The sequence below is a fragment of the Amphiura filiformis genome, chromosome 2 (genome assembly GCF_039555335.1).
Source record: "Amphiura filiformis chromosome 2, Afil_fr2py, whole genome shotgun sequence".
Lineage (NCBI taxonomy): Eukaryota > Metazoa > Echinodermata > Ophiuroidea > Amphilepidida > Amphiuridae > Amphiura > Amphiura filiformis.
Window position 1 is genome coordinate 34603524 of NC_092629.1, and position 10637 is coordinate 34614160.

Below are 10637 nucleotides of genomic sequence, written 5' to 3' on the forward strand. Positions count from 1 at the left end.
GCCTCTTTCACTCCACGCTCACACCAACGATGCTCGCGATCTAGGATTCGGACATCCTTGGTGTCAAAATGGTGTCCGGTGGCTTTCAAATGTAAGAACACTGATGAGTCGTTTCCACTTGAGCTGGCTCTGCGATGTTGTAACATGCGATTGTGAAGAGGTTGGGCGGTTTCTCCTATGTAAGAGTCTTGACAGGCTTGCTCTTCAGAACAGCGGACCCCGTAGACCACTCCACTGATCCTCCCCTTGGGCTGTTTGTCCTTGGGATGCACTAAGGACTGGCGGATCGTGTTCGTGGGTTTAAAGTGGGTGGTAATTCCGTGGTCGCGATAAATTCTTTTGAGTTTTTCCACACGGCTGGGACAGGATCATAAAGGACATTCCTCGTCGATTGTCATCAATACCGGAAGTGTCCGGTACTCAAGGTCATTTGCATCACAACCCAGCTGAAGACTGAAGGTTTCAGTCGCAACGTCGGTTCGTCCGTCAAAATAGGTATGTCTGGTTGACCAGATTTAAATTAAATCTTAATTTCAAAGATTAAACTTCCATTTACTTGTCCCTTATGCAGTAGAGAATAGAATCGTTTCCGAATCGCTTTACCATGTTTATTGTATCAGGTAATCAGCAATTTCTTTGGTTGAATAGGACTTTTGTAATACTTAAAAGCTCTTAACTTATTTTATTGTTTTAGCTGCAATCATCAGCGTGTTCTCCGGTATTGCTGTTATCTTGATGATAGTGACATTCATTGGATTCCTGTGTGTTGTTAGAAACCGAACAAGACTACCTCCATCAGACACCTCTATCCAGCTACACGAGTTCCAGCCATGGTCCGTTTCTTTGCGTGTAAGCTTTTGTTACTAAGTTCAGTAGCGTAGCCAGGACTTTTTCAGGGGGGATGCAACTTTCAAGGGCGCAAAATTTGATAAAATGGTCAAAAATTGAAGTACAAAACGCCAAATATCAGGACGGTCAGCGTGCCACAGGTGGGGCAAGACTTTTCACAGGAGGGCAGCGTCCCCTTTATCCACCCCACCGCTAAGATTCCCGAAGCATTATTATGTGACATCCAAGTGTCGTAGGCCCACCGGCAACCCTAGTCAATGTGGCAACTGTAATCCACATCGGGTCGATTAGGCATTTTATAACCTTTAAGAATTTAGAATGAGAAAATATTGGTTGGTAATACGGTATTATTATTTATTAGTTTTCGTTATGAAGCAATGGCAAAATTCAAATTTAGGATAATGATGACGACGACGACGACGACGACGACGATGATGACGATGATGATGATGATGATGATGATGATGATGATGATGATGATGATGATGACAACGATGATAATGATGATGATGATGATGATATTTTATTTCAATCTTTTCAGAATGACGTTTGGTACTGATCGAACATGCAGGAATACCACGGGATAGTCCAGTACAATAATAATGGAGACAATTCAATTATGTGTTTGGTGTATATATGATGTCATTGCTCTGATATTTTCGGACAAAATTGCTATAATCTGCTAAAATACAATAGAAACTATTAATATTATAACAGGCTTATTGCTTTATCCTGCCTACGACTCATTCGAGAACTTTAGATAAATCTTGAATTGGGGCATTTTTGTACAAGTACAAACATTTTAACATTTGGACCTCTAGGGTCCCTAGCTTTGACTATCTGGGACCAAAATAGGCAAAAGGCACATAGAGCCCATACGTGTTCTACATATGAGACCCGGTGCCCTTGTAGTTTTAAAACTAGCCTTGTGTAGCGTTGGAGATAGCCCTGTCAATATGAAGGGTCAGAAGGAGAAGACTAGAAAGCACGGTTATGTTTGAGCAAACACGAATATCTATGCCTGTGATACCCACCCTAACCCCTCCTTAACCCAACCCATCCACACACCCCGTAATCTCTTTAATGCTAAAAGGGCTATCAGTATACCGACTCAAAAAAATAATTAATTAAAAATCAAACAATACCCCTTTAATTGCATATGTTGTGTAAACCCCTGAGGGCGCTCTTCTTAAATAATGCAATAAACATGTTTCATGAAAAAGAAGTGCAATTTAAAAAGAAAATATCTGATTACCCCTTTAAGCTCAAAACGGAGTGTCCTTTTAAGCGGTTAACATAAGGCCACGGTTGTTTGATAGGATCATTTATTACTTTTTCAAACAAAACATTATGTACAACCAAATTTTAGGCTTAAACAACTGAAAGTGACATCATGCTAATGTATACAGGTGCTTTTGAGTCATTCTCAACTTCAATTTCCCCTCTTTTACAAAATTATTCACTTTTATATCATTTTTTAAAGCTTTTTCGGATATAAAATGTGCCTATTAATGACAAAAGTGGTGGCGCTATTTAGTTACTGGAAATTACTCTTTCAAGCTTTTAATACAAATAATTCCTTCTATTGTTTGAATATGTTTATAAAATGTCCTTGTTGCTTGTTTCACCTATTCCAGCTGTTTTAATGGCAGTATTAATCACCTACCTCTTGCAAATAAAGATAATATGATTTAGGATAAAGAGCGCCATCTATAGTTTGCATTTAGTTAATAATGAAGCCAATTCTATATCAAACAACCGTGATTGACGACTGAGAAAAGTGAGCCATTATAATTATGCAAGATATGTTGCATTCAATAACATTTATTGTCACTAAAAATCTAATATAAACTCTTTATGACCATTTTACCATTGAGCACTTTAATTTTAACATGTTTAATAAACATCAGTATATTAAATTTTGAGTTCAACGGAATGCGTTCATCATGATTAAATAATAATAACATATTTTTTATCAAAATTCGACTATGGCATAGTCTAGGGGCTTAATGGCTAAATCGCCAAAAACCGGCTGATTTTACATGATTTTTACCAAAGTGCGGGGGCTTCAGCCCCCAAAGCCCCTGGACACACCACTGGACAAGGTGAAGGTATCCGAGATTTAAATAGATCTATACCCGAAAGTCTGGATGTGGAAGTTCCAGAAAAATGTGGAAAATCTGTTTGTTCATTTTTTTTCCCAGAATGGGGATCATTTTCACACTGTCATATAGTTGACACGCCTTAACCTGGGAGGAATATAATACTCTTCCTGGCCTATAGTTATCAGCAGACATAATGCTATATCGACAGAAGATAGCAATATATTATAATATTATTCACAAATTTAACAGAAAACAGGGTGGTCCGTAATAAGCTTTACCAAATGTCAAAGTTCATTTCTCTATTCACAATATTGTTACATATTCTTAAAATGTATTTTTCTAGTAAAATATAGTGAAATAAATGAATGAAAAATAAGCTAATATGGTGTGGTTTAAAGCATATTGAAGAGCGTTCAATTCAAAATCACTTTGTCCGGGTGTAATTCAATGTGTTGATTGCCATCAGTATTGCGTAAGGCACACAAATTGGTAAACACCCTCGGCGTTTATATCGTTATGAATTCGGCAGACGGCCGAATCCGGATTCGGCTTTTGGTGAATTAATTTTTGGCATGCATTACTTTTGAATTAGAGAACAAGGGATCGATGCTTTACCTATAGAGGGCGGCATATCGATTTTTTAACGGTTGTCGTCTTTGACCGTACTGTGAGTCACCGTTAGCTAACGCTGTATGCCGCCCTCTTTTGAATACTTATCATCTGATCTCCGTTAAAAAATTGACATGCTGCCCTCTATCATGTATAGCATTGATCCCTTATTCTCAAATTCAAAAGTAATGAATGCGTAAAATGAATTTACCAAAAGCCGAATCCGGATTCGGCCGTCTGCCGAATTCATAACGATATCATCATAGCTATGAGACGTAATACTATCTACTGAAGATGTTAACACATGGCTATCATCAGTAGATAGTATTAAGTCTGATAGCCATGTTTTATCAGTGAATATATTGCTGTTACACATACTGTTATCTACTGATGATAGCAATATATCCACTAATTTAACACAACATAGCTATCAGACATAATGTTATCTACTGAAGATAGTGTTGCGTTCTTCGGAACGGCAATGTTGCTTTGAAAATAATACACTGGACAGATATTTTTACTTGTATCACTCAGTCAGTTATTTTATTAGCAAGGTATAGAAGTTACTCTCTTTAAGCACAAGTCAAGAATGAATCTTACATTACAAATCTCAGTCCTTATATAGTAATATGCAAATAACCTGCTCAGTCATAACATGAGCAACTACAATGGCTCAGGGTACTTATGGGTAAGAAGAATAGCTCAGGAGAGATTAGAGTAGAGAAGAATGCTCAGGACAGATTAGAGTAGAGAAGAATGCTCAGGATAGATCAGAGTAGAGAAGAATGGCACATAAGAGGCAAGAGTAGAGAAGAATGCTCAGGGTAGATTAGAGTAGAGAAGAATGCTCAGGGTAGATTAGAGTAGAGAAGAATGCTCAGGAGAGATAAGAGTAGAGAAGAATGGCACATAAGAGGCAAGAGTAGAGAAGAATGCTCAGGGTAGATTAGAGTACAGAAGAATGCTCAGGAGAGATAAGAGTAGAGAAGAATGGCACATAAGAGGCAAGAGTAGAGAAGAATGCTCAGGGTAGATTAGAGTAAAGTGGTAAGGGTGCTCAGGTGATTATGATAATTAGTACACAGAGAGAGGATAGGAATAGAGAGAGTACATGGGGAATGTGTGGTCATAATATAAGTCTTTAAAAGTAAAACAATGGTAGGGGTCATACGCAAGATCACAACAATAGCAACATATTCACTAATTTAACACAACATAGCTATCAGACATAATAGTTGAGGCAAACAATGTAATTGTTGTGTTAAATTTGTGAATATATTGCTATCTTCAGTAGATAACATGTCTGATAGCTATGGTGTGTTAAATTATTGAATATATTGCTTTCATCAGTAGATAACATTATGTCTGATGGCTATGTTGTGTTAAATTAGTGAATATATTGCTTTCATCAGTAGATAATATCGTTATGAATTCGGCAGACGGCCGAATCCGGATTCGGCTTTTGGTAAATTAATTTTTGGCATGCATTACTTTTGAATTAGAGAACAAGGGATCGATGCTTTACCTATAGAGGGCGGCATATCGATTTTTTTTAACGGTTGTCGTCTTTGACCGTACTGTGAGTCACCGTTAGCTAACGCTGTATGCCGCCCTCTTTTGAATACTTATCATCTGATCTCCGTTAAAAAATTGACATGCTGCCCTCTATCATGTATAGCATTGATCCCTTATTCTCAAATTCAAAAGTAATGAATGCGTAAAATGAATTTACCAAAAGCCGAATCCGGATTCGGCCGTCTGCCGAATTCATAACGATATTATGTCTGATAGCTATAGCCTATGTTGTGTTAAATTTGTGAATATATTACTATCATCAGTAAATAACATTATGTCTGATAGCTATGTTTTTGTTAATTTGCAGTAGATAGCTATCATCAGTAGATAACATTTTGTCTGATAGCTATGTTGTGTTAAATTTGTGAATATATTGCTATCATCAGTAGATAGCATTATGTCTGATAGCTATACTGTGTTACATTTGTATGTTATCACAACATTGCTATCAGACATAATGTTATCTACTGAAGATAGCAATATATTCACAAATTTAACACAACATAGCTATCAGACATAATGTTATCTACCGATGATAGCAATATATTCACAAATATAACACAACATAGCTATCAGACAAAATGCCATCTACTGATGATAGCAATATATTCACAAATTTAACACAACATAGCTATCAGACATAATGCTATCTACTGAAGATAGCAATATATTCACAAAATTAATATAACACAACATAGCTATCGGACAAAATGATATCTACTGAAGATAGCAATATATTCACAAACATAGTGTGATGTGCGCTGAGTAATTTAATTTAATTATTTAACTTTGTTTACAAGCTGAAAGTATTTCATGAGATGGATAACCCCCTTGCACTTGCAAGAGTGTGTGTGTTGTGGCATGTTCTAGGGGAATTCCCTTTCATTCATCAGGTGATCAAAACAAACTGAATCAGAGTTATTAATATCATAGGGGATTTTCCATATTACTCAATATTTAGTGCATAGTTGCACCATCAGGGGAATCCCTGATAACAGATTGTGAAATTGACATGATTTTGTAAAGTCCCCAGGAAGTAAATGTGACAGAATGGTCTATTAATAGATTGTGTGTATAAAAGGTGAAGATTTGGCGTTTGGTTTCACAGAATGTCATGGGAGATTGTAACCTCCACATGTGTGTGATGGTCTTCGTGCTTCAAAAAAGAAGTACATTTTAACCAGTTTACATAGCCAATAATTGAGCTAATTTTAATACATTGCGAGCACACAAATGTGCTCTTTCTCATCAAAGGATTAAAGTTCTTTTGTCGAATTGCTGGAGTTTACTGGGTTTATGAAAACCACACACGTCTGTCAAATACAGCGGAGCTGTGTTAAAGAAACCTGTTCCCTGGAGAAAGAGTGATTGGTGAAAGAAACACCATTTTTGGAGAAAGCAGCGCAAGGAGATAAATACTTGGAGAAAGCAGCGCAATGAGATATATTTTTGGAGAAAGCAGCGCAAGAAGATAAGTGATTGGAGAAAGCAGCATCATTTTCGTGTGAGAATTTCATACGCAAGGATATTTATAAACGCAGGTGTACACTGGACTTCGCTGATTTTCGCAGGACAAGTTAGTGAATAAGGATATATTACATCAGTCGTCCAGAACATTTCAAGAACTTTAGGACCACCAACAAGAAGACGCTGGTTAAGTACTGATAGAATAAAACTGATTGTGTGATTTTTTTGTATATGCAATATTGTTGTTATATGTACTTATAGCTTTGTTTTCAATTAAAGACTTAGATTTTGTTAGCTAAATCAAACAGTTTATTTGTGTTGTGCATTCGTGTGAGTTCGGGTAAAAGGTGATTTTGGCCTTGAGTCAGTACGACTCGTAACAATAGCTATCAGACATAATGTTATCTACTGATGATAGCAATATATTCACAAATTTAACACAACATAGCTATCAGACATAATGCTATCTACTGAAGATAGCAATATATTCACAAATATAACACAACATGGCTATCAGACATAATGCTATCTACTGAAGATAGCAATATATTCACAAATATAACACAACATGGCTATCAGACATAATGCTATCTACTGAAGATAGCAATATATTCACAAATATAACACAACATAGCTATCAGACAAAATGCTATCTACTGAAGATAGCAATATATTAACAAATTTAACACAACATAGAGGGGAGGCTATAGCCGTGAAGGCTATAGCCGCGGAGCTGAAAGTTACCCTTACCAGCACCCTACTACCATCTTAAGGGGCTGGGTTTCCCACTGGATGTTTTATTATCCTTTGGGTGCTCCATGTGTTTTCCTGCTTATACTAGTTCTTCCTCCTTCTCAGCATCCAGTTGCCTAGGGCTAGGGCTTATTTTTAGTTTTAGTCTTCAGCGTCGTTTGCATGGTAGGACAGAATACCTGTTTCAGGTACTTCTGTAGGGTAGAGACACCTGAGTCTGGGAAAAATCGAGACTTCACTGATGCCGCTGAGGGGTACATACACACAGATCTCCTCGGCAGGCGACCAGGTGTATCCCCATATGATTCAGTATGGGTGGCAACTGGACTAAATGCTGAAACCTTTCCTTTATATCCTTTAGGCATTGAATTAGGTAAATATTTTTCGTCTATTTGATGTCTCACAGCCTGGGGACGGGGCTGTGGAAGAATTCCTCCTGCGTAATCTATGCGTGTCGTAAAAGCCGACTAAAAGAGGACCATGAAATCTTAGGGGCCAGTTGATGTTGGATGGCACCAACAGGATCGGCAGGATCAATAACAGGCTCAACCCTGATACATGGTTAGCCCTGCATCGAGCAGCAGCGATGTAGTACGAGTTCTTGGCGCTCCTTAATATATTCAAGGATATCGGCAGTACTCGATTTTGTGATGGGCGTTTTGGCAACCCCAAACACGGCTGTCAATGCTGCAGTGAAGAAGGCAACGGGATACCACTTCACTTATTGTTTCCCAAGATTAATCATGGAAGGTCACAATTTGATGTTAGAGACTAACGGCATGAAGGGGGCTGTGGAACATAATGTGGACGGCTCCTCGCCCGGTAGGGTGTCCCATGGAGAGCAGGTGGGCCCAGACCGTCAGCTAGCTACTGTTCGAAACAATAAGGTCATCTTGCGAAAAAGTAAGATCATCAGAGTTGGAACCTGGAATGTGCGAACTCTTAACCAGAGTAGGAAGCTGGAAAATGTTAAGCAAGAGATGACCCGACTTAAAATCAACATACTAGGAATAAATGAAACCAGGTGGACAAATAATGGAGACTTCAAAATCGATGACTTCAAGATGATTTATGCAGGTGGTGACAAGCATGAGAAAGGAGTTGGGCTAATGCTAGATGCAGATATGGCTAAATGTGTGCTGGGCTATTGGACTGTAAGTGAGAGAGTTTTGCTGGTCAAACTACAAGGACAACCTTTCAATATCTCTGTTATTGTAGTATATGCTCCCACAGCAGAGAGCACAGAAGAGGAGATTGATGCTTTTTATGATAAACTGGAGGAAGCAAAGTCTCAGTGCAAATCAGATGAAATACAACTGATCATGGGAGATTTGAATGCAAAGGTGGGGCAAGGACAAGATGGCAAAACAGTAGGCGAGTTTGGACTTGGAGATAGAAATGAGCGTGGTGATAGATGGGTGCAGTGGTGTGAAGCAAACAACATGGTAATCACAAACACTTGGTTTAAGGAGCACCCCAGAAGAATATATACATGGAAGAGCCCTGGGGATCGCACAAGGAACCAGATAGATTACATAACCATTAATGACAGATTTAGAAGAGCAGTGAAACATGCGAAGACACATCCAGGGGCAGACTGCGGAAGTGATCATATTCCAGTAGTATGCACACTTCGTTGTAAGCTGAGAAAGTTGAAGAGAGCGAAGATCACGAAGAAGGTAGATTTTGAACAGCTGAAGAAACCAGAGATCCGAATGGAGTATTCCATCAAAGTGGAGAACAGGTTTGAGCAACTTATAGACGAAGGAGAAGAGATGACATGGGAATCAATGAGGGATATCTTGGTTGAAACAGCAGAGGAATGCCTGCCAAAGAAGAAGAGAGAAAGTAAAAGCAAGTGGATGACAGAAGAAATTCTATCAATGATGAGAGACAGGCAAAAGATCATGGACAGGGATTCGAAAGAATATAGAGAGTTGGACAGGCAAATAAAGAAACGTTGCAAGGAGGCCAAAGAGACCTGGCTGAATAGTGAATGTGCCAAAATTGAGAGTCAATTTGGAGAGAATCGGAATGTGTACCAGAGGATAAATGAGATCTCAGGCAGGAAATCAGGCTGTTCAAGCTCTGGGTGCATCAAGGCAAAGAATGGTAATATGCTGGTAGGGAAAGATGATGTAATGAAAAGGTGGATGGAATATGTTGGGGAGTTATTTCACGATGTAAGGGACGGTTTGCCAAGCTTTCCAGATTCTATTGAGGGTCCAAAGATATTGCAGTCAGAGGTTCGATCAGCTATAAAATGATGAGCAGAAATAAGGCTGCTGGGCCAGATGGAATTGTTGTTGAAATGATTGAAGCATTAGAGGATTATGGAATTGAGAAACTGGCAGGAGTCATCAACAGAATGTATGATGATGGGATATTTCCGGAAGACCTGAGCAAATCAATCTTTATTGCTCTTCCCAAGAAACCTGGCGCTGTGGATTGTGAACAACACCGTTAGCCTTATGAGCCATGTTACAAAGATAATTCTAAGAATCCTGTTACTCCGTGCAAGAAGTAGAATAAAACCTGAGATTGGTAAAGAGCAGTTCGGCTTTGTAGAAGATGCTGGTACCAGGAATGCGATTTATGTCTTGAGAATGATAACAGAGAGAGCGGTAGAGATGCAGAAGGATGTTTTCATGTGTTTCATTGACTACTCAAAAGCCTTTGACAAGGTGAGACATGATCAGCTTTTTGAAGATCTTGGTAAGCTAGACCTGCATGGAAAGGATCTACGACTGTTGCAGAACCTTTATTGGAACCAAACAGCGTGCATAAGGGTGGATGGAGATTGTAGTGAATATACAAGCATTAAGAGAGGAGTCAGACAGGGATGTGTGATGTCACCAGATCTCTTTAATTATTACAGTGAGCTGATCCTAAGGGAGCTAGAAAAGGAAAATGGTCTCGGTATAGGTGGACATAACATCACGAACATAAGATATGCAGATGACACTGTCCTATTAGCTGAGTCTGAGGAGGATCTGCAAAGGCTTCTTGATGTGGTGGTTCAGGAAAGTGAGAGGAAAGGTTTATCGTTAAATTGCAAGAAGACAGAATGTATGGTGGTATCAAAGACTAAAAGCCCAACATGCATATTGAAGGTGAAAGATCAAAGAATTAAGCAAGTTTCCTCCTTCAACTACCTTGGCAGTCTAATCACAGAAGATGCCAGATGTATTAAGGAGGTTAAGAGAAGGATTGCACTGGCTAAGTCTGCGTTCTCAAAATTAGACAAGATCCTAAAAACAGTGCCCTCAGTATAGAGAC